At 40.1% G+C, this 19,446-nt stretch overlaps 1 protein-coding gene across 2 annotated transcripts in view; it reads left to right on the forward strand.

Moving 5' to 3' along the window:
- The window catches only part of kcnip3a (Kv channel interacting protein 3a, calsenilin), a 309,652-nt gene that overhangs the window by 224,098 nt on the left and 66,108 nt on the right, over nt 1-19,446 (forward strand). The gene's annotated exons all lie outside the window — the stretch shown is intronic.

A 19,446-nucleotide genomic window follows, 5' to 3' on the forward strand; every position in this document is an offset into this window, starting at 1 on the left:
CACAAAATCACACTGCACACTACCACAAGGGAAATTACAGTGTTCCTTCAAAAGAATACTTTTTATGTACTGGTGACTTTTACATTGTCAACTCATTGCTCCAGTGCCCCCTCTTGAAAGACACTATCCTTATACTGTATATCATACGCTACCGTGGCTGTTCGTTTGTCTGTCCAGGAATTTAAATCACCTGTAGCTTGCAAACCATTTGAACTATTGACCTGAAATGTGGTACACAAATACTACATGACGTCTACTATCCACTTTTGGGGTGATGATTGACCTCCAAGGTTATTCCTCTTTTTATTATTATTTTATTTTATTGTGGAATCAACTCTCGGCAATAGGCGGCAGGGCGGCCATATGCTGCATGCGTATGGGCGTCGTTCTCATCCCTACCACCTTCGCCGTCACTTCCCCTACCTCTTCATATCTTAAATCATTCTTGAGGCAGATTGAAGACTTAAGTGCCAGCTTAAGTGAAAAATTAAGGAAAACGTACTAAGTAATTGCAACACAAACACTGACTTAATCAGTTTTAACGCGAAAAGATGCTGATGAATTAAGAGAAGAAGCAGGCTGTTAGGGTGGAGAAAAGAAGAGCTGCTCAGGAAACAGCAAACGCATCAACCTCTGAGCAAACGAATGCTAAACGTGCAGAGAAAGAGGATGAAAACTATGAACGCTCAAGTCAAGTGCATTCACTGCATGATGCGTTACTGGTAAATAAATATTACATTATAACAAACAATAATGTGCCATTACTGTAAAAGAATAATTGCTTGATTTCACCTTTCACTTTATTAAAATAAAAAATAAAAACCTTTCACTGTGATGCAGGGTACTACTGAATGTACTGCTGTGGTTCAAAATAAAACACCAGCATTAGGGTATTGGCTTCTTCATGTTCCTTCAGGAGTGGCTTCTATGTATATTCTATATCTTGTGTGGCTGATGTGGGTCTGGACACAGAGGATATTTCCAGTAGGACCAAAATGTCCTGGAGTTTGATTCCCACCGCTGAGTTTTAGTGTGCTAAACAAATTGCTTGCCTGGCCAGCACCCAGCCCAGGGCACCTAGCAAAGTGCAGTCCCAGTACTGATGGCATTGCTCACTTACGGGCAGCAGCAGGAATGAGTCCATGTCTTTATTGATCCCCTCTCCCCTTATCTCTCTCTCTCTCTCTCTCTCTTTCGCTCTCCCCAGTCTCTTTTTCTCTATTTGGCTTTTCTCTTCAATCATCCTTAACACAGTGCATTAATAACTGCTTACTCATCGCTTATTAAAAGCAAACTAAGGTTTCTTCCCCACCCCCAACTCTTTTACAGGCCTCTGAATAATTCAGTCTTGGTAATTGTCTTACAGAAGTTTAAAAGTGAGAAGTGCAGCCTCTCAGTGTCCTCAGGCTTCATTGGAAGGGGACAACCAGGGAAGGGCATGCATTGCATTACATCTTGTATTTGTAGAAAACCTGCCCAGCAATGACAAAAATTATCATTTTTAAAGTAGCAAAATGCAATTATACTGTACTTGCTGTCTTTGTTCATATTTATTTAGCAGACAATTTTATTTTAAGTACCTTAAAAGTTGCAATAGTTCAATTATATGTTTCTTTAATAGGAATGCAGGTAGTTAGTAAACACACTCGGTCATGCATAAAGCCACTAATGAGATTGTCCTAGAAACCTTCTAGTTTATAGTTCAAAGAATTGTCAGTTGGACAACACTGTATGCACTGTCTGTGGTATATGTTTGTTACAATAAAGTTGCGGGTCAGAAGGAAAAATAGATTTGACTATATATACATCCATCCATTATCCAAGCCGCTATAACCTAACTATAGGGTCATGGGGGTCTGCTGGAGCCAATCCCAGCCAATACAGGGCGCATGGCAGGAAACAAACCCCAGGCAGGGCGCCAGCCCACCGCAGGGCCCGCACACACACACACCCACACACCAAGCACACACTAGGGCCAATTTAGAATCGCCAATGCACCTAACCTGCATGTCTTTGGACTGTGGGAGGAAACCGGATACCCAGAGGAAACCCATGCAGACACAGGGAGAACATGCAAACTCCATGAAGTGAACCTGGGTCCCCTAACTGTGAGGCAGCAGCGATACCCACTGCTCCACCGTGCCGCCCTTGACTATATATGTAGTAGTTAATGGTGCATATGTGTGCTTGTGTTTCTCTAGTTTATGCATTGCTGTGAGCATGTTAGTGATCATAAGATGGTCTTCACTAACTGAAATTGTAAACTACAAACACATGAGTTGCCAGTTGCCCCTTCTTTTCTTGATGGGCTTTCATAACCTTGGAATTCTTGCACATGGTATCTTCTAAAACATATATACTGGTACTTGATCCTAATGAGCTGGACAATTAAGTGAGTCCTCGCCCACAATGGCTCCTAGCTTTTTCTTTCATCTACTTAGTTGCCTTGCAAATGCCAAGTTGCCAGAAAATCAATAATACAGTAAACAGTAATGATTGCAAATAAGCTGCAGTGGACTAGTGAGTGGCCGGCACGGTGGCGCAGTGGTAGAGCTGCTGCCTCGCAGTTAGGAGACCCAGGTTTGCTTCCTGGGTCCTCCCTGCATGGAGTTTGCATGTTCTCCGTGTGTCTGTGTGGGTTTCCTCCGGGTGCTCCGGTTTCCTCCCACAGTCCAAAGACATGCAGGTTAGGTGGATTGGCGATTCTAAATTGTCCCTAGTGTGTGCTTGGTGTGTTTGTTTTTGTCCTGTGGTGGGTTGGCACCCTGCCTGGGATTGGTTCCTGCCTTGTGTTGGCTGGGATTGGCTCCAGCAGACCCCCGTGACCCTGTGTTTGGATTCAGCGGGTTGGAAAATGGATGGATGGACTAGTGAGTCCTGGGTTGGATCCTGATTAACACACTGGGCTGTTGGGATAGTCTCTGTCTGTGATGCTATCCAGAATTTAAAGAACATTCATAGAAAGAATGGATGCATGATTGCCAGACAGATTTTAATGACCAGCAAGATTAACAAATAGAATCATTACAAAATATGTCTCTAACAGGCTTTGAAGAGACTAGACAGACATGGGTTCAACTGTTTGGGCACCACCTCAGCAACACTGTTTAAATAACATCAAATAAAAGAAAAAGTACAACGAAATTGTTAGCTACTGCCATTAACAAAAAAAAATCTTTCTGCTAGATAGGAACCCATCTTCTCTCTGTCTCTTGTTCTCTCACAAGGGCCAAACTAAAGACTCCCACTTCAGTTGGGTGGGCTATAAATATCTCTGGGCATAGCTTGGGAAATTGGAGGGATCGTGGTCAGATATCGTCTTTCTGCAGTCTTAGGAACTGCATATGGAAAGAAAAGGTTTTGAGTGACAGCACCCCCTATTGTACCTAGCTTTCCACAATCTTGAAAAAGCCCTTTATGCACGCATGTCACATGACGTTGGTTGAATATTCCATTCCTATAGCTGTCTACAACTTACAGTATCTCTAACAAGTTAGGCAGATTCTTTCATGTAGGTGTCTCTGACAAACAGACAGACAAACAGATAGATAGACAGATAGATAGATAGGCAGATAGATAGTGATTTATTTACCCCAATGGGAAATTAAGCTTTTATAGAAAATCAGAAAATATAGAGATATTATAATATATAATAACCACACTCAAAAAAGAACTTTCTTGACCCACTTCTGCCTGATAATTCATTGGCAAAAAGTCTTCAATGCTGATGTGTCACAAAAAGGACACACAGCAGCTCATAATGACCATCAGTTTCGCCTTCACTACTACCTCCAGTTGGTTGAGAGTGCATCCCATAATTGATTCTGCCTTCTTATTCAGTTCATTGATTCAATGGGCCTGTGCACAGCCTTGTTCATAATAAGCATTGGTTTTGCCTTTATTCTCTCCTTTACTTGGACTGACTATTTTCTAAAGCTGCCCTTAATAAACCTGGTTGATTTTCTTCTATATCATTTTTATCCATCGTTCCACCCATTATCCAACCCACTATATCCTAACCACAGGGTCAATCACAGCCAACACAGGGTGCAAGGCAGGAAACAAACCCACCGCAGGACCCGCACACACACACACACGGGACAATTTAGGATCGCCAATGCACCTAACCTGCATATCTTTGGACTGTGGGGCACGGGTTGAACATGCAAACTCCACACAGGGAGGACCCGGGAAGCGAATCCAGGTCTCCTAATTGCGAGGCAGCAGCGCTACCACTGCGCCACTGTATCATTTTTATAAATCTCTAAAAAGTGATTCAATTATTTTCGGAACTGTCTCTTAAAGGAATTCAAAGATATTAAAAGCACTCTTCAGTAGGTATATAAAAGTAACTATATTAAAGGATAAGTTCAGCATTTCTTCACAATCATGGTATATATTAATTTTCAACCTAAAATTGTATTCTAAAGTGAAGTGTTTTTATACATTTTTAAAACTCCTTGTCTGTTCCTGCAGGTTACAATGGGTCTAAAGGATACATACTGTACATTAGAACATTAGAGCAGTCTAGACGAGAACAGGCCATTCAACCCAGCAAAGCTCGCCAGTCCTATCCACTTGTTTCCTCCAAGAAAACATCAAGTCGAGTTTTGAAAGTCCCTAACGTCTTACTGTATACCTCACTACTTGGTCATTTATTCCAAGTGTCTATCGTTCTTTGTGTAAAGATAAACTTCCTAATGTTTGTGCGAAATTTACCCTTAACAAGTTTCTAACTGTGTCCCCGTGTTCTTGATGAGCTCATTTTAAACTCACAGTCTCGATCCACTGTACTAATTCCCTTCATAATTTTAAACACTTCAATCATGTCACCTCTTAATCTTCTTTTGCTTAAACTGTAAAGGCTCAGCTCTTTTAATCTTTCCTCATAATTCAACCCCTGTAGACCTGGAATCAGCCTAGTCGCTCTTCTCTGGACCTTTTCTAGTGCTGCTATGTCCTTTTTTTAGCCTGGAGACTAAAACTGCACACAGTACTCAAGATGAGGCCTCACCAGTGTGTTATAAAGGTTGAGCAGAACCCTTCTGTGACTTGTACTCCACACATCGTGTTATATAACCTAACATTCTGTTAGCCTTCTTAATGGCTTCTGAACACTGTTGGGAAGTTGATAGCTTGGAGTCCACTATGACTCCTAAATCCTTCTCATAAGGTGCACTCTCAATTTTCCGACCGCCCATTGTGTATTCAAACCTAATATTTTTACTTCCTATGTGTAATACTTTACATTTAATGACATTAAATTTCATCTGCCACAAATCTGCCCAAGCCTGTATGCTATCCAAGTCCTTCTGTAAAGATATAACGGATTCCAAATTATCTGCTAATCCACCTATCTTGGTATCATCTGTAAACTTAACCAGCTTGTTACTTATATTCCTATCTAAATCATTTATATATATTAAAAATAGCAGCGGCCCTAGCACTGACCTCTATGGAACATCACTCTTAACATCGGCCAGTTCTGATGAGGTTCCTCGCACCATCACCCTCTGCTTCCTGTGTCTGAGCCAATTCTGCACCCATCTAAAAACATCACCCTGAACTCCCACTTCTTTTAACTTGATGCCCAACCTCTCATGTGGCACCTTATCAAATGCTTTCTGAAAGTCCAGATAAATAATATCATAAGCTCCACTTTGATCGTATCCTTTTGTTGCCTCCTCATAGAATTCCAACATGTTAGTAAAACACGACCTCCCCCTTCTGAACCCATGCTGACTGTTCAGAATAACTCCTGTCCTTGCCATGTGTTGCTTTATCTTATCCTTAATAATTCCTTCCATTAATTTTCCTGTGATGCATGTTAAACTTACTGGCCTATAGTTGCTTGGATCTGCCCTGTCACCCTTTTTATATAATGGGATGATATTTGCCATTTTCCAGTCCTTTGGAATCTCTCCAGTGCACAGTGACTTCCTAAAAATATGTGTCAAGGGTTTATATCTGTACTCACTAGCCTCCTTAAGAACACGAGGATAAATATTATCTGGGCCTGGTGATTTGTTTGATTTCATTTTATTTAATCTGAGCAGTACTTCTCCCTCTACAATTTCCAAATCCCTCAGTACCTCCTTAGTAGTTGCGTTTACCTCTGGCAGGTTATCCACTTGCTCACTTGTAAACACCTCAGAAAAATGTAAGTTTAGGGCATCTGCTATTTCATTGTCTGTATCTTTTAATTCCCCTTTACTATTCCTGATGAACTTGACTTCCTCCTTAACTGTTCTTTTACTACTAAAATACTGAAGGAATCTCTTCGGGTCTACTTTCGCCTTATCTGCTATATTCCTCTCCAACTGTCTTTTAGCCTCTCTGATATCCTTCTTAATGGTTGCCCTCATGTTCTCATAGGTAGGTGTAGGTGCATAGGTAAATACAAAAGCCCTAAAACTTACCAAACATGTCCATATTTCATGCCAAAGATGTTATTGAGTGTTGTTCTGTGTCTTGCATAATATTGCACAACACCATATCCATGTCATTTTAAGAAGGAACAAGTGAGACAAGCCAAGCCTGATGTAACATTTAGTTGTGCTCAGCAACTAACTTAATTGATGTGAAAGTTAGAAGATTTCTCATTTTTTTATTATCTTCATCTAAGTCAGTTATTACTTTTTGTTTATTACTTGGTTTTGTACGAATGAGTCATATTCAAAAGTAACAGCAATAATAGAATGCCATTATATTAGTTAGTAGAGTACATTAAATGCATGTTTTTACAGCATTTGACATTGGAATAAAAAGCATAGTGCAAGGTGACTCAGTAGCTTTCATACACAGCAGATTGTAATTCAACTGGTGTAAAAATAGCATAGATTGCCATTAGTTATAGGTTGGTAACATTGGTTCTTTACAAAAATAATTAGCATATAATATTGTTAATCAGTTCAGTCTTACATATGCTTACATAATTGCTTTCACCTTCCATTTATTTCCAGAGAAGTGACTTATCTGACGCAGCAGAAGCAGGACACTGCACTGTGTGCACGTGCTCTGGCCAGAGTTTGACTCACTTGCATTGGGTATCAGAGCAACTATCAGATGAGTAAAAGGAAAACATACAAGTTGAAGCAACCAATCTCAAAGTTAAACTGAAACATTAAAGTAATGCCTAGCTGAAGTTGCACAGAACATTTCTCTATTTTAAAATATACAAGTTTGCAAATTCACCAGTACTTTTCAATGGGAATTTTTGAAATTTTAACACTTCACACAGCGTGATCTGCTTACAGAACATGAGTCTATGCTATTAGGTATGGGCTTGTTTACACGCCATGTTCAATTGAATGGCCACTAATTTAGTTGATCTCCAAAGACCATTACATATGATTCATGATCTGATGATACCTTAAAGTATCTCCAGACCTCGCTCTTCATAGTTTAAATAACTTCTTCCTGTCAAAAAAACACAAACCCTGCACTTGTTAAAGAAACCCTTTCTGAGCACTTGGATGTTAACTACTACAAAAAATGTTTACCCTTGCAACCTTGTTGGTGAAATGTTAATGATCACTAATATTCCTAGCACTCTCAAGAAGAAATAATGCCACAGATTAACTTGCTTTAGTGTTCTAACTGTTAACCCACATCTGGATGGCACTCTGCCACACAATCCAGTCAGTTGGGCCTCTGGCACTGCTCAGATTGCACACCAGGTGTTAGTCAAATACAGTGGAGAGAAGCAATGCAGCGTTTTTTTTTTTTATGAATGGTGAATGGTAAACAACAACTAAAAAATGTATTCCTATAGCACATTTTCACATAAAGAATGTAGCTCCAAGTGCTTTACAATATATTTAAAGTGCTTTAAACTAGCAAGTTAGAGAGAAAATGAATGAGAAGTTCATAAACAAGTACAAAGGCTGTCATTTCTCATACAAACATAAAGTCAGAGACACAGGAACACAGTGAAACTGAGATAACAAGCATAGGAAAAGTAGTAAGTAGTAAGTCTGAGCAATAATAAATTATAAAGTGCCTGTTTATTGATGTAATTTGTTCAAGTTTGACAGCCTTGTGAACTGTTGCCTACCAAACAAAGATAACATTTGCTGAAAGGATGTGGCTAAGAAAAATCTATCCTATGACATGACGCTTGGGACAGATGTGTTTCTTGGAAAAACATTATATTTTAAATGCTAGGTGTTGGGGAGGCACCATAGAAAAGGAGTAATAGAGGATGAGGAAAAAAGAAGAGAGACACACAAGAGTTAAGCAGATGGTAACCTGAATATTTGGGAAATACCAGTAGTGAGAAGCATAGAAGCAGCCAGTCTGGAAATGGTTTTTCCCTTTTTGTCTGTGTGAAGTTGTTTACAAGGTATTGATCTGTTTATCAATGGAAATATTAAAGTGGAGGATGTGAGTCCTTTTCCCTTTCTTCCTAATAAATATTTTTAAACAATGGCCTTTGTGACTCAATTTACCTAAGATGAGAACCAAACCATTTTAAGGCTGGCCTACTTCACCCTACATTTTCATCATTAAACCTGCAAATCCGCTACCACATATATTTATTTTCTGTTGATGTTGTTTTTCAATTTGGAATTAGGACAACATTCAGAACTGAAGTTTAAAACTATCCTAAATGTCTGTTGGCTTTGTAAACATATAAAGTATTTCTTGTATCGGAAATTGTCATGTTATGTCATTTTCTATCCCACTTAATCCAGACCAGCGTCATTTAGTCTGGAGCCTACCCCAGTTAGCATAGGGCACAAGGCAGGAACAAACCCTCGCAGGATACACACACACACACAGGCATACACCAAACACACACACTAGGGCCAATGTAGCATTGCCAATTCACCTAACCTGCATGTCTTTGAACAGTGAGATGAAACCGTAGTACTTGGAGGAAATACACACAGACATGTGGAGAACATTCAAACTCCACACAGGCTGAATTCAGTATGAGACACCTGGTCTTCTTACTGCGAGGCATCAGTCCTGCCACTGCGTCACCTTGATTGAAAATTCAAATTCCAATTAATTGGAATTTTATTTATGTTAAATAATCCCTGAGGTGAGCTGTGGTAAATTGTTTAGCGTTGCTGGCTTACACCTCCACAGCTCCCCTCATCTTTCGTGGTTTTCTCTGGGGATCCAGAGAGTAACTGGAAAACTGGAAATAACATCCTGAAGTCATTTAAATCACCTAACGTGAAAAGTATGGGGAAAAGGCTCTAAAAAAGAAGAGTCCATAATTGTGCAAGAGAAAGAAAGTCCTTGGTGGTATTTAGTAGGTGGGCAGTTGCATAAGCCACCCCATTAGACAGACAGGAACTCAAAACCTACATAGGAAAATCCATTGAGGCTGCAATCATTTGGTTCTGTTCTGTTTGCTTAATGGATCTGGTTTTGTGCACAGGGACACAGTCATACTGGAACAGAAATTGTCTAAAATGTCTGAATGTTGTAATATTAACTGTACCGTTCACTGGAACCAAGGGGTTTAGCTCAAATTCTGAAAAACAGCCCCAGACCACTATCCCTTCTCCTACAAACTTTGCAGTAGAGACTATGTCACGCTCCTTGCATCCACCAAACCCTGATTGGTCAATCAGACTGCCAGATAGTGATGTGTGCATTCATCATTCTAGAGAACATGTGCCCACTGCTCCAGAGTCCAATGGCAGCGTGCATTACACTCCGGCCAATGTTTGGCATTGAGCAATGTGATCTTAGGCTTAATGAAGCTCCTGACACACAGTTCTTGTGCAGAGTTTGCCGCCAGAGGCAGTCTGGAACTCTGCTGTGAGTGAAGCAACAGCAGAAAGGAGATTTTTTTGTACCATTACGTTTTTGATAATGTGAACTGCTTGGCTTACGCCAAACTTAATGTTTAGTCTGATGGCCAAAAACCTCTATTGTGGACCATGGAACCTTCTTCTACTCACTTTAGAGTCCTGTATGTGGTTTCTGGTAAAGTCTAGCTGAGACGTGTTGTGCCTCTTTTGTTTATATATATATATATATATATATATATATATATATATATATATATTGTGAACTTGAACCCGGACACAGGCAGACAGACATCTTAAATTCACCACACACTTGTTTATTTACACTATGTACAAACAGTCCCGCACTCAACTCCCCAGTGCCTCTTGCACAGATTCCCCAAGTCCAGGCCTTACAATGCCTCTCTTTCTCCTCAGGCCTTACAATGCCTCTCTCTCTTCTGGCTGCCTCTAGTCCTCCCACTAGCTCCGTCCTCCTTCCACCCGACTTCCGCTCCAGACTGAAGGGAGGCGGCCACTTATATACTGCTCCCGGATGAGCACCAGGTGTTTCCAGCGTTCCCTCCTTGGCCACGCCCCAGCGTGGCGGAAGTACCGGCTGTCCTCCCGGCAGCTCTCCGGTCGCCACAATAAGTCTTTCCCCCAGCACTTCCTGGTGTGGCGGAAGTGCTGGGCTCCAGGGTTCCTCAGGCTCCAGGGCGCCGCCTGGAGCCCCTATACAACCAGGGCGATCGCCCCCTTGCGGTCTGGAGGAGGCACAAGCCCTCCTCTGGTCTTCCTGGGCGTCCCGGCCGGGCTCCATCCCCGGCCAGTGACCACACGGGATGAACCGGCATCGGTGCGCCGCCTGCCGGTGACCTCGGGTCCCTACAGGGTTGGGCTTCTAAGCTACTCGAGGCCCCCAGCCTAACCAGGACGGACGCCCCCTCGCGGTTTGGAGGAGGCACAAGCCCTCCTCTCGTCCTCCTGGGAGCCCGGCCGGGGACCACTATATATATATATATATATATATATATATATATATATATATATATATATGTATATATATAATTTGTTTGTTTGTTTGTTTTATTTTTTTTTCAGAATTTCTTTCTCTTTGCCATTGTTGTAAAAACTGCTGAAGCACCCAGGCAACATTTGTTGTCTGCACAGTTTCTCTAGTCTTTTTCAGTGTAACTTATAAGTGCTTCAGTTATCGTAGGTCTCTTAGTGGCCTCACAGATTTCTTCATGCACAATCACTCAGTTGTTGTGGACAGTCTCCTCTAGCAGGTTTATAGCCATGCCAGACTTTTTCTATTTCTTCAACATTGTTTCAACTGGACTCCATAGGATATTCAGTGACCTGATATTTTCTTTTCTCCATTCCCTGACTTGTGCTTTTCAACATGCTTTTCACGGAGTTGGACATTGCAGATAAAGGTGTACTTATTCTCCAATCAATTGAAACTGTTTGGCAACAGACAAGTGATCTACATTATAATTCACTACATTAACATTCTAGGCCTGATGATCTAGGCTTGTCAGGATTAAAACAGACCAAACACTTATTAGTTTTACACCTGGTTGACCTGCAGCACTTTCACAGTTTATTCTTCCTCTCCTCTTCTGGAGGTCAAAGATTTCCTTTAAACTATAACTTTGGTGTTCTAACTTTCCACCTCCGGCAGTGCATACTGTACATATCTGTTCAGCTCTGATAATATCTCAGGTGTCCAAATATTGACATGTGGAGCTCACATGACTGAGTCCAAATATTTAATTTCATATACAGAAGAACCATGATTATCTGTGCCCTGATTAATAGAGTTTCTGCATTATCTGAGGTGAACCTGTAAGTGTAACACCCTACTTTTTTTATAATACATAAAAGCTTTGACACGAATACAGTACAGAGCATGTAAATATGACAGGTGCTCAAATATAAACAGGAATTTACGATCTACACTTTGAATACAATGAAATGACTTGCACACTATTTTTCTACGTAGTCTACTGCCACTACAATACACTTGTTCCATCACTCAGAAAGCTTCTTAATCCCAGAAAAGTAGAAGTTTTTGACTGCATTTTGACTCATTCTTTCATAGCATCAATAATCTCCTCATTCGACTTAAATTTCTTCTCTCCTAAAACTTCTAAAGATAAAAAATTGGACCTAAAAATACTCCTAAAAATAAAAAAAGTGGACCCAATAGATGATTGTCCTCCTCTGAGTGACTTGCACCAATCATACACTCTAGACTGAGAGAGACGCTCATCACCAAAATGATTTTTAAGTCTTGAATAAATCTGAGATGGAATGACTCCTTCATTTGTCAAAAATTTAATAATAATTCGCTAGACAACACTACTATGTAGTGACATGTTGATTACAACTAACAGGAAACAGGGGAAGAGCAGTAACCGCTATTAACGACAAGTTCAAACATGCATGTGTTTGTCCAATGAGTTATGTCTACCTTGCTCTCTTTATAAGAACAGAGCATGAAAATTCCTGTTTATAATTGAACGCCCTCTAAGTATACTTTTAGCCGCTGACTGTGGGAAAATTGGCATGGCTCCCTGACCCTTCCCTAAGTGTACCCCTCGGGTATTGTCAGTGTGTCGTTAACGTTGACCATGTACATATGCTTTATTGTTTCTCTCACCTGGGATTTTTGTATTTATACAACAATGGAAGCTGCTCAGAAAATCCACACAAGTTTCCTCCTACAGACAATCTAAATGCCATTGAAACAGCCCTATTTTATATTGAACTGCAGGAAGAAACTACACTGCCAAAATTTTGATGCTGAGGTGACTATGAAACATTGTGGCAAAAGCAATGAACATTAAATTAAGGTATGAACAAAGGTTTAAAATTGAAACTGAAACATATAACTTGGGAAACAAAACTTTATCCATAATTTTTAATCCGAAATGACTGCACCACCTGTTTTATCTGAGTTTTCAGTTACAGTATCCGGCATAGCATCAGTCCTGTATCACCTTCATCAACTCAATTAGCAAAATTGGAGAGTAAATACAAGCCAGTTAGACCTAAGCCACTTCTGGCAACTCAGGTATCCTGCAAACAGAGAAAATCAGATACCTCCTGTTAACACTTTATCCAGTTAAACTGGCTTAATTGTACTAAGGAAAAAGGGCAGAAAATGTGCCACATTTACATCTTAGTGGGTAAAACTTGTTAAGGTTTCTTAGGAAAAATGGTGAGGCATAGTATCCCACTCACATCTCTGTGTGTTGAGCTGTATTAAACAAAGGGAGGAAACAATCCCCTGTAACATGCCAAGCAGCTGAACATGTTCAACTATGCTAGGGAGAGAGGTGCAAAATGTCTCCCAGTTACCCCAGATAGTTCTGACATACTGGGAATACCTCATATTTGCATGGCATTTACTATGTTGGACAAAAACCACTTAGAGGGATATCTTAATAACCTGAACCTATTCTGTTGTGGGGCAAGAGAGTGAGTAATATCAGTTACACTTCATCCAGATGAACTATACTGGGGAGCAAGGAGTAAACAGCTTCCATTAGCACTTAAGCAAGCATGACAGTTTTACTACTAAAGTGACAGAGAAAATGCTTCCTACTTGTGCCTCGCCAAACAGTCAAGCATTATTAGGAGTGGAGCATCCATGGCTCTCTGATACACCTTAGCCAACTCAAAATCTTACACTTCACTGAAAATTATGGTGTAGAATTAACTCCCATTTACACCTGATAACTCGCAGGTTCAACTGTTAAGTGGAGAGGCAATTCGTTCCAGTAGCAATTCTGATATTTCTCCTGGAGGTTAAGGAGAGAAATCACATCAGAAAGCTCAACCTATTCACATATGCATGGGAAATATGTAAAGAAAATGCAAAGTTACACGTCTGCCAGAAGGAAGTTGCATATCTCAGTGGCAACGGACATCTCAGTTTTACTGGGGAATGGACTAATCAGACAGCCAGCAATCTCCTACCCAGCCCTCCCAATTCTACTTTATTGGGAAAGTGTTAAGAACATCTTAGTTGGTACAGCTAATTTCTCTACTAAGAAAACACATACTAGTTATAACCAGATTCACCAGTTGAGCTACTGCAGAGAAAAACAAAATGTGAAATAGCTGGGGTTTGATCAGAAAAACAGAGCAAAAACAATGTGAATATTCCAAGTGGCAAGAAGAGATGAAGGAGAGAGGTAAGGTGCCCTCTGTAATGTTTAAGACAAAGAGAAAATCTTCCTTGATTCACCCCTCTTCTCCACAGCATAAAATTACAAGTCCAATAATCCAGACATTATTAAAGTGCACATTTTAAACTTTAATACAAAATAGAAATGACAACATTTTTTATGCATGGCCCCCCCATTTCAGGGCAATATAATGTTTGGGACATAGCAATGGCAGGTATTATTAAAGCAGTTTTATTTAGTGCTTTGTCACTTGTATGCAATGACAGCTGGATGTCTGCAATTCATAGATTTCACCAAGTGCTGAGTATCTTCTCTGTCAAGCTAATGCAGCCATCTTCAGTCCCTGCTTGCTTTGGAGACATGCTCAATTGTCTTTAAATCGGGCGACTGGCTTGGCCATTCAAGAATTTTCCATTTTTTAGGTTTGAAAGATTCCTTTGATGTTTGTGATCATTATTCAGTTGTAGTTTGAAGTACCATCCAATGCATTTGCTGGCATTAACTGGAACTTGATCAAATCAAATATCTCTATACCGCTCAGAATTAATTGTGCAGCTGCCATCAGCAGTTACACTATCTTTGAAGATAAGTGTATTTGTACCTGTGGCAGCCATACATACCCAAGTAATAATATCCCCCACCACCATGTTTAATAGATCAAGCGGTATGTTTTGGATCTTGGATTGTTCCTTTTTATCTTCACGCTTTGCTCTTGCCATCACTTTGATGCAAGTTCACCAAGCCCTTTTTCCAGAATTCTGTAGGGTCCTTTAAGTACTTTTTCGCAAACTGTAATGCAGTCATCCTGTTTTTGTGGCTAACTAGTGGTTTGCATCTTGCAGTGTGGCCTCTGTATCTCCCTTCTGATCTGTGTGACAGGTGTTTGGGGCTTTTTCTTTACAATAGTGAGGATTCTTTTGTTAGTAGCAGTGGAGGTCTTCCTTGGCCTACCAGTCCCTTTGCAATTACTGAGCTCAGCAGTGAATTCTTTCTTCTTAAATGATATTCCAGACACTTCATTTACATCATCATCATTTGTGTGATGTTTCATATTGGTCATATAATAACAGAATTGAAAAAAGGAAAATAAAAGGGACGAGATGGTAGCTAAATGGTGATGTGCTAATGGAATACTAATGTCCCTAATGGTTGTATTCTTCTTTTTGGGGTTTCATTGGCATAGATCTTGTCATCATGTTGAGCAATGGCAACTACAGGCTCCAAAGTTTAGAAGCAAGCCTAGGTAGCTTATACCTGCACTATTGATTCTATGAAACACATTTACACCAATTGTCCCAAACATTATGGTGCCCTGAAATGGAGGGGATCATGTATTAAAAAGTGTTGTCATTTCTACATGGTGTGACCGAGATGCAAATACCCTTAAATTAAAGTCTGCAATGTGTAAATTTAAACTGTGGATCAGTTTGTATTTGGACATTGCTGGTACTCTTCAGGCTTGTCTTCCGGTGGCACCTTAGCAGTGAACTACTTTCTCCTTATCTCAAACTGGCTGAAAGATTATATCCTGTGGTGTGGGAGGAGGCCAGCCTGACTCCTTTTTTAAACTCCACCTACCCGTTTCTTACTGATTAATAATGCAAAAGCTAGAGAAGAGGAATTAAAAACAAGCTGGTAAAGATGACATTACGTTTTAATTAGATATCCTGGTAGACTTTGTCCCCTGGTGCACTTTTACCAGCAAAAGACTCTTGTCAGTCATAGAAGTGCAGATGTCACTTAGCACTGCAGTGTTCTCTGCAGCAGTCACTTTTACTTAGGGTCCAGTAGAGGATGCCAAGTCACTGTCTTTTAGGATATACTAATGCCCACAGACATGCAGACTAGGAAAAGTTCAATCTACCCAAGGTTTAAGGAACTAAATTCAAAAGTATATAGCTGTGATTTTCAAATTCTAATCTGAGCAACCTCTCAACTAGACCCACTGCACTGGCTTCCTGTCTATCTTAGATTCTCTTTTCCTGGAAATTTCTAGACTCTCTGACTGCTTATCAGTGCTAGATGAACAACTACCTGGTATATATTGTCTAATATCCACATCTGATTTGAGACTTTAATGACTTACTTTCTGTAATAGACCATCTTAGCCTCTTCTTGATTATGAAAAAAACAAAATTATGTCAATATTAAACACCCTGTGATTTCTTTATATGTTAAATATTTTTTTAATTGTCATTGGTGCAATGTGCCTTGCTAATTCATTTATTCTACTATACTATACTATACTGTACTATACTAAACTATACTATACTATACTTCTTACTACTTTCAGTGTAAGATGGCATAAAGAGTAGTGCTTTTGCTACTTGTGGCAGAATGGTTGAGGCTTTGGACTTCAAATCCAGAGGATGTGTGTTCAAATCCTGTTTAGATACTGTGTGGCTATGAACAAGTCACTTGACATGCCTGTGTTCCAATTAGAAAACCAATTCTATATCAAATGCTGTAAGTCACCTTAGATAAAGACATCAGGTAAATAATAATAATCAACTTGCCATCTATCTTTGTAAGATCTGGCACATTTTATCTGTTCTAGACAACACTTCTATTTTCCTTTCTTTTATTACAGTTTTGAACAGAATTGCCTCATTGTAGGGAGTGACGATAATAATCTGTTTTAAACTATTAGAGATTTGGGCCAAGTACAGTAGTCAGCTGGCTGCAGGACAAACACATATGCACACTCACACACAGGCTGTAGCACAACACTCACTAGAAATTTACATTCACAAACATAAGACTACCTACACTTCACTTAGAGTGCACTGCATCTCAGAATCAAAGCGCAATTACTCCACTGTGGTACCCCAAGAGCAACTTTATCTTTGCTTTTGATAGTTATTAATTTTCTGAATCTTTTAAAACACTGTTTTCTGAAAAGCCCCCTTGCAGGGGGAATCCCTGCAATCCCTTTCCAGGGATTCTTCAGTCAAAGACTTTATTTACATAATCTTGGAGAGTTGGGAGTATTCATTAGAGCATTAGAACATTAGAATACTCTAGACGAGAACAGGGCATTCAGCCCAACAAAGCTCGCCAGTCCTATCCACTTATTTCTTCCAAGAAAACATCGACTCAAGTTTTGAAAGTCCCTAACGTCTTACTGTCTACCACACTACTTGGTATTTTATTCTAAATGTCTATAGTTCTTTGTGTAAAGAAAAACTTCCTAATGTTTGAGCGAAATTTACCCTTCACAAGTTACCAACTGTGTCCCTGTGTTCTTGATGAACTCATTTTAAAATACAAGTCTCGATCCACTGTACTAATTCCCTTCATAATTTTAAACACTTCAGTCAGGTCACCTCTTAATCTTCTTTTGCTTAAACTGTGAAGGCTCAGCTCTTTTAATCTTTCCTCACAATTCAACCCCTGTAGCCCTGGAATCAGCCTAGTCGCTCTTCTCTGGACCTTTTCTAGTGCTGCTATGTCCTTTTTGTAGCCTGGAGACCAAAACTGCACATAGTACTCCAGATGAGGCCTCACCAGTGTGTTATAAAGGTTGAGCAGAACCTCCTGTGACTTGTACTCCACACATCAGGGTGCTATATAACCTGACATTCTGTTAGCCTTCTTAATGGCTTCTGAACACTGTCAGGAAGTTGATAGCGTAGAGTCCACTATGACCCCTAAATCCTTCTCATAAGGTGTACTCTCGATTTTCCAACCTCCCATTGTGTATTCAAACCTAACATTTTTACTTCCTATGTGTAATACTTTACATTTACATTCACCGCATGTGTCCATGAATATCAATCATGTAGTTAGACATCCCCTGCAACTCAGTAAGAACAGTCTGCAACTCCATCCATCCATCCATTATCCAACCCACTATATCCTAACTACAAGGTCACGAGGGTCTGCTGGAGCCAATCCCTGCCAACACAGGGCGCAAGGCAGGAAACAAACCCCGTGCAGGGTGCCAGCCCACCGTAGAGTCTGCAACTCATCCATTCATCCATCCATTTTCCAAACTGCTGAATCCGAACACAGCGTCACGGGGGTCAGCTGGAGCCAACCCCAGCCAACACAGGGCACAAGGCAGGAAGTCTGCAACTCATCCCAACGAAATTAAACAGATTTGATTTTGTTTAAAGTTGTAGGGGGAGGCATGCAAAGAGATGACAAGCAATGAGTGATAGATAGATAGATAGATAGATAGATAGATAGATAGATAGATAGATAGATAGATAGATAGATAGATAGATAGATAGATAGATAGATAGATAGATAGATAGATAGATAGATAGATGCTTTATTAATCCCAAGGGGAAATTCACATAATCCAGCAGCAGTATACAGATACAAAGAAACAATATTAAATTAAATAGTAATAAAAATGAAAAAATAAAAAAAAATAAATAAATAAAAATCAAAATAAAAAAGCAGACAATAACTTTGAGTAATGTTAGCATTTACTCCCCCGGGTGGAATTGAAGAGTCGCATAGTGTAGGGGAGGAACGATCTCTTTAGTCTGTCAGTGGAGCAGGACAGTGACAAAAGTCTGTCACTGAAGCTGCTCCTCTGTTTGGAGATGATCCTGTTCAGTGAATGCAGTGGATTCTTCATGATTGACAGGAGTTTGCTTAATGCCCGTCGCTCTGCCACAGATGTTAAACTGTCCAACTTTACTCCTACAATAGAGCCTGCCTTCTTAACAAGTTTGTCCAGGCGTGAGGCGTCTTTCATCTTTATGCTGCCACCCCAGCACACCACCGCGTAGAAGAGGGCGCTCGCCACAACCGTCTAGTAGAACATCCGCAGCATCTTACTGCAGATGTTGAAGGATGCTCACCTGAAAGTATAATGTATACAATGTACAGTATTCTCAAGGAAAGTAGGAACATGAGTGTTTTGGATCATGTAAACAGAAAAGAGTGTCATTTGTGTGATGTTTCATATTGGTCATATAATAACAGAATTGAAAAAGGAAAATAAAAGGGCCGAGATGGTAGCTAAATGGTGATGTGCTGCTTGCTTTAGACTGTAAGGAGGCTTATGAAAGGTGCTATATACGGTAAAAGTAAATTGAACGCAGAGAGCCATGATGGTCCTACTGGTTTACCCTGATGCATCTGGTCTAATTTCAAGCCCAATTGCTGTCTGTATGGAGTTTGTATTTGTCCTCTGGATATTTGGTTGTTTCTACAACATCTCAACTCTGTATAAGATTAATGGGTTTTGACGATATTATGTTAGATTTACCTCAGTAATACATTTCTGGGGTTCTTGTCTGGGAGTAATCTTGGTGTTTTTGTGTTTTTTATTTTTATTCTTTAAAGTAGGGAGAGAAACAAAAATTAATAAGAGCGGAGAAAAGTTTTCAGAGAAGGGGGGGCATAAGAGTGCTATTGAGCTGAATTGAATTGCAAAGGAGGGGCAGGAATGAAGTCAGGCCTGAGAGAGAGAGAGAGAGAGAGAGAGAGAGAGAGAATGTCTGCAACAGTACGGCTTTTCACAAACAGAGACA

This window comes from Polypterus senegalus, chromosome 11 (genome assembly GCF_016835505.1).
Source record: "Polypterus senegalus isolate Bchr_013 chromosome 11, ASM1683550v1, whole genome shotgun sequence".
Taxonomy (NCBI): domain Eukaryota; kingdom Metazoa; phylum Chordata; class Cladistia; order Polypteriformes; family Polypteridae; genus Polypterus; species Polypterus senegalus.